The following is a 6726-nucleotide window of genomic DNA, read 5'->3' as shown; positions in this document are numbered from 1 at the left end:
TTTCCAGGAGGGGAGAGGAGAACTGAAGTCAAGCTGGTTGGTGTCTCTTCGCAATGAGAGATGAAAAGATGCAGAGCAAGAAGAGTACCAGGGCAGGGTGTCCTAGAAGAGGAGGAGGGATGGAGATGGAAGAAGGGGTCATTGGTGTAGGGAAGGGAATCTTTTATCAAAGATGTGGACTCGGAGACAAAAGGCAACAGAAGAAGAGCTCGGCGGTGTGGCGTGTGTGGAACTCACTGATGTGTGGGTGAAGGGGACGAACATTAAGGTCCTTGCTAAGGACAGAATTTCACATTATTTTGCAGTTTGTAAATATGTCTTATACAATACTATTTATATAAAACTATAATAAGACTTATGGAACAAAATGTTCATACTATGAAATATGCAAATGCAGGAGTTACAGAATGGCTGGTTCAGCTGACTCTCATTTGGCTAACAAGTGCTTGCTGTGGGATTACTTCATATGAGAAAAGGCAGCTTTATGACTAGCTGTCACTCAGCTTTTATTGTGGAATGTTACCCACTAGATATAAAGCTTCTGTAAGTGCATTGTTAACATTTTCAAGCATGTAAATACAGATGATTTTAAAGAAAGCCTGTGACCTTGCGCTGTATCTCACTTCTAATTGTTGATGTTTTTGCACTGTTAATCCCATTTCAAAGAAGTGTGTGATGATAACTGGCATTCTTTCACATGCCAGTTTTGATGATGACTTTTTTATTATGGGAATATTTTGCTCTGTGTAGACTGCAAGCCTTTTTTTCCCTTGTTTGTCTGTAATTAGATTCTTATTTTCAGATTTGTTTTCAGCCAGCTTACCTCTGGTGCTGCCAATTTGGATAAAATGTGCCGAGATGCAGGAGTTACTGAAAATAAATATTTTGGTAAATTAGTGCTTTGGAGACAGATATTTCATTGATAACAGAGAGAAAAATACATTCTTCACTTTCTTACCAAATGCCTTAGGATGCAACTCAGGAAGTGGTACTTCCTATTTGTTAGGTACAGTGTATGGAAAAAAATGAAATAAATTCAATTATAGTCAGCAAAGTGTGGGAATATTCAGCTTGCCGCAGAAGTCCCATATTTAAGCTTCCATCCATTGAAATAAACAAAGCTCATTGCATACCACTGAAAAAAGTTGTATTACATATGTACATGACAGAGGTCAATGAGTAAATTTTACACATTCAGCAGTATATCACTAAAACACCTCCACCTCTTCACAACAGTACTGTTAGATTTTGGACAAGGGATACTTTTAAGGGAGTATGGTGTTGCTGAGTGGCATGGGTATATGATTTAGCATAAACATGACCCAATGTCAATTTTACTTAAACCATCTTCTGATTTTTCTATATGATTCTAGATATGCCTATCCTTAGCAATTACTTCTGTATAAGTGCGAGCAGATTTTGACAGCATAATATATCTAGAACTTCAAATGCTCAACTGTAATATCCTGGATTTTCTAGTTCAAGGTGTACGTCGAGCAAATTAGATTATAAAGGTGGGTGGAGATCAATTGTATCAGGTGCCATCCCACTTTGTGTAATATACAATTTCTCTTGGGTAAGAGCCATCATATCCATAAGCATGCGTCTTAAACAGGTGGTGGTCAGTGATGTATGACCTTAAACTTGCTCCACTTCCTGCTGGCAAACTACAGTGCTGTTTATTTAAATATTAATTGAATAATGGAAGCATTGATTTCATTTCTTTGATTGTCTCTGCTGCTGCCGAGGCTCCCATTAACTACTGTGTCAATTTCTTTTAGGTCCAGAGCTCCAAAGCTGACATCAGCTGTTCTCCCAAAGGGAATGAGAGATTCAAAGTGACAGAGAAACAAGCCAGCTTTGCAGGAGAGGTGCTGCGTGGCCATGCAATGTACCCTGTATAGCAGATAATGCTGAGCACATCGTATTTAGGCAGGTGATTAGTAAGACAAAGGTTCAGCAAAGAAGATAGGAGATCACATCTGAAGTTAGCATATGCAATTACCTGATTAATCATTCATAGGTATTATAGAATTACAGAGTCACACTGTCCCACACTTAGACCAGTTGTACACTAAAAGATCATGTTGAGGTGATCAATGTTCAACCTGTCCACATCTACAGTCACATCTTTCTCAAGTACTTGACAACAAATGTATTGAACACTTTTCATCGAGTTATAGTTATGATGGGGATGTTCCACCTACTACAAAATAAAGCTGAAGTTGCTAGGTAACAAAAGGCTGTGTTGTCAGGTGACCATTGGTGACCCTGATACTTGGCTCCTCCCCTGGATGGAGGACCATGCTGATATTAGAGAAAGTACTTTTGATTAATTCAGAGGCCAGCCAAACACGACAGAACAATGAATCAGAAATCAGAAACAGGCTTAATATCAATAGCATATAGCATGAAATTTGTTGTTTTGCAGGAACAATACAGTGCGTTATATAATTTTAAAAAATCTACCACATACTCATCATGGCTTGGCTTCACGAATGAAGATTTAGGAAGGGGCTGCCCATGTCTACTGCAGGCTCGCTGGTGGCTGACGAGGCCGATACGAGACAGGCAGACCCGGCCGCAACGGCTGCAAAGGGAAATCTGTTCTGGATTTGGTGCTGCTGTGTCACAGGTCTTCCTCCTTCTCCTTTTGTCCTCAAGGCCAGCCCTGCATGCATTCTCGAAGGGGGAGACAGACTGGTGAATGGTGTGTCGCCAGACCTCGCGATTGGCAGCTAGAGTAGACCACTGTCGATGGTCAACATGACAGACATCAGGGGATTTCTTCAGAGAGCCCTTGTATGTCTTCTTCAGTGCCCCCCTGTCACGGTGGCCAGTGGAGAATTCATTACACAGCACAATCTTGGGCAGGTGATGACCCTCCATCCTGGAGACGTGCCCTGCCCAGCACAGCTGCGTCTTCAACAGCATGGCCTCGATGTTGGTGATATTACAACTAGAAATATATACATATATTTACACAGTGCGTATAGAAAGTATTCACCCCCCCCCCTGTAAGTGTTCATGTTTTATTGTTTTACAACATTGAATCACATAGATTTTATTTGGCTATTTTTTGATACCGTCTAACAGAAAAAGGCTCTTTTGTGTCAAAGTGAAAACAGATCTTTACAAAATGACCTAAATTAGTTACAAATGTAAAACACAAAGTAACTGATCGCAAAGTAACTGATTACGTAAGTATTCACCCCCTTTAATATGACACACTAAGTCATCACTGGTGCAGCCAGTTGGGTTTAGAAGTCATATAATTTGTTAAATGGAGATCCGTTGTTGGAGACCTGTGTGCAGTCAAGGTGTCTCAATTGACTGTAGTAAAAATTTACCTACATCTGGAAGGTCCAACTGCTGGTAAGTCCGTATCCTGGCAAAAATTACACCATGAAGACAAAAGAAGAGTCCAAGCAATTCCGCAATAATGTTGTTGTAAAGCACATCAGGAGATGGATACAAGAAAATTTCCAAGTCACTGAATATCCCTTGGAGTAAAGTTAAGTTAATGAAGAAATGGAAAGAAGATGGTACAACTGTAAATCTGCCTCTAGCAGACTGTTCTTAAAACCGAGTGACTGAGTTACAAGCTTCAGTGGCTGAGATGAGAGACTGGGCAGACAACTGTTGCCCGGGTGCTTCACCAGTCACAGCTTTATGAAAGAGTGGCAAAGAGAAAGCCACTGCTGAAAAAAACTCACAGGAAATCTCAACTAGAGTTTGCCAGAAGGCAGGTAGGAGACTCTGAAGTCAGCTGGAAGAAAGTTCTATGGTCTGATGAAACCAAAATTGAGCTTTTTGCCCATCAGACGAAATGCTATTTTTGGTATAAGCCAAACACCACACATCAACAAAGACACACCATCTCTACCGTGAAGCATGGTGGCAGCTGCATCATGCTGTGGGGATGCTTCACTGTAGTAAGCACTGGAAGGCTTGCGAAGGTGGAGGGTAAAATGAAAGCAGCAAATCCTGGAGGAAAACCTGATGCAGTCTGCAGGAGACCTGTGACTTGGGAGAAGATTTGTTTTCCAGCAAGACAATGACCACAGGCATAAAGCCAAAGCTACACAGGAATGGCTTAAAAACAACAAAGTTAATGTCCTGGAGTGAGCTAGTCAGAGTCCAGACCTCAATCCAATTGAGAATTTGTGGCTGGACTTGAAAAGAACTGTTCACTCACGATCCCCATGCAATTTGACAGAGCTTGAGTAGTTCTGTAAAGAATAATGGGGAAAAATTGCTGAGCCCAGATGTGTGAAACTGACACAGACTCACGGCTGAAATTGCTGCCAAAGGTGCATCTTCTAAATACTGACTTGAAAGGGGTGAATAATAATGAAATCAATTATTTCGTGTTTTGTATTTGTAATTAATTTATATCACTTTGTAGAGATCTGTTTATATATATATATATATATATATATATATATATAGTTCATGTTCAAGTTTAATTCCCATTCAACAAACATGAATGCCTATGAATATAGCCAAGCAGAGCAGCGTTATCCAAGGTGCAAAACGCAGTACTAACTGTCATACAGAGCACAAGGCTGTGTCATACATAGCACATATAAGATAGCAAGCACATATATGATATCAGTAAAAAACAGTCACACTAATAAAAACAGTAGTCCCTGAGTCCATGAATTTTGCAGCAGTCTGCAGTTGCACACAATACAACTTGTCTTGTGCCGAGCAAACGCAGTGGTGCAGCCCCGACTGCAGCATGGATGTCACCTCCAGTACTGCATTGGAGTGCCCGACTCCAACGCCAACCCCCGGGTGGCCACGAATAGGTGACACCATGGCATGGGGCCTAGGCCTTGTTATGACAGAGGCCATGCAGCTGCCCATTGTCTGCCCATGCAATAAGCCAATGAATTCCACGGCATCAATGTCCAACATGGTCTTGCAATCACAAGAAAGGTGACTAAGATGATCACGCGCCGTTAGACTGCACACCTCACTCGCGCACGATGCTTCTATGTTGCAGGCAGCATCGCAGTCCGCAACAAGTCCAGCTCCTTCTGTTTCTGTTTCTACTTTACGCTCTTAATGTCAAGCAGGGTCTAGTGATCGTAAAGAATATCTTTAAAAAAGAGACTGACACATCTGGTTAATCCTATAGAAGCCACGTCACCTGAACTCGCTACCATCTTACCAGAAGTATATATTATATATAACCAGATAAGTGTGTGTGTGTGTAAATATACATACATATATAATTAAATATGTAGGGCAAAAAGTGAGGTGGTGCACATGAGCTCATTGTCCATTCAGAAATCTGACAGCAGAGGGGAAGAAGCTCTTGCTAAAACATTGAGTGTGTGTCTTCAGGATCCTGTACCTCCTTTTTGAGGCATCTCCTTTGTAAGATGTTCTCGATGCTGAGGATATAGTGCCTATGATGGGGCTGGCTAAGTTTGCAACTTGCTGCCCCTTTTTTTCTGATCCTATGGCCCCTTCATACCAGATGGTGATGCAACCAGTTCGAATATTTCATGGTACATCAGGAAAAATTTTGACATACCAAATCTCCTCAAACTCATAAGGAAATATAGCTGCTGCCATGCTTTCTTTGTAATTGCATCAATATGTCAGACCCAGGATAGATCTTCATTGATGTTGTCCCCTCCACCCCCACATTTTTCCTATAAAATAGTGATTGGCTGTATCTTTAACACTGGGGCTCCAGCTTGTCATGCAGGTACTATTTTAAGGGGAATTGAAGAGGGCAAATTGTCATTTCTACCTCAGCAGATTTTTCCCAAAAGGTCTGTAATTCACACCATCTATGCCAATGCTGTATTTCCAGTGGGATTCATTCAAATGTCAAAAACACTCTGCCAGAGCAAGTCAGCAGGCCAGGCAAGATGTATCGAGGGAAATTTACAGCCAACGTTTCAGGACTAAAAGAGAGAAAGAAGATAGGGAGTTTGAGAAGGTAAGAGTGAAGCAAAAGCTTGCAAGCAATTGTTGAAGCTAGGCGATGAGAGCTGCAAAACCGGTGGCAGGAAGCAAGAGTGAAACTCAGGACAAAGGCCAGGAGGTGTGAGGTGAAGGCAACAAAGGGATGTAGGTAATGAATATGATTGGAAAGGAAGATGAAGCATGGAACAAAATGAAGGAGGTTGGGTGGGCAGATGGGAACCACAGGGGCAAGGGACCCAGACGGAGGATTGTACAGGTGATGGACAGATGAAGGGAGGAACCAGGATGATATGTTACAGGAAGGCGTGAAAATGGACTTGAGTGGAGAAGGTTACCTGAAATTGGAGAACTCAATGTTCTCGCCATTGCAAACTACTCAGGTGGAACTTGAGGTGCCGTCCCTCTAGATTTTGCTAAGCCTCACCCAAGAACAGGTAGCTCTGAGATATGGCTGTTTTGTAAGGGCTGTAGCAGAAGGAGGGCATACGCTTGGCAAAGTAGTTAGCTGGTTTACATTTAATTTCACCAATGCAGAGGAGGCCATAATCAAGAGCACTAAATGCAATAAATAAGGCTGGAGGAAGTACATGTGAATTTCTACCTCATCTGGAAGGGCTGTGGAGTAGGGAGGGGAAAATATGTCTGTTGGTGGTCGTGTATCACATCAGCTAGATTGGCCAAACTTAAAGCTTGAGATCTTTCTAACTCAGAATTACTAATCTGATATATAACACTTTCTGCTCTTTCCTTGGATGCAGCCTGAATTTCTGAGTATTT

Source organism: Hypanus sabinus, chromosome 12 (assembly GCF_030144855.1).
Source record: "Hypanus sabinus isolate sHypSab1 chromosome 12, sHypSab1.hap1, whole genome shotgun sequence".
Lineage (NCBI taxonomy): Eukaryota > Metazoa > Chordata > Chondrichthyes > Myliobatiformes > Dasyatidae > Hypanus > Hypanus sabinus.
Note: the sequence above shows the minus strand (reverse complement) of the source record.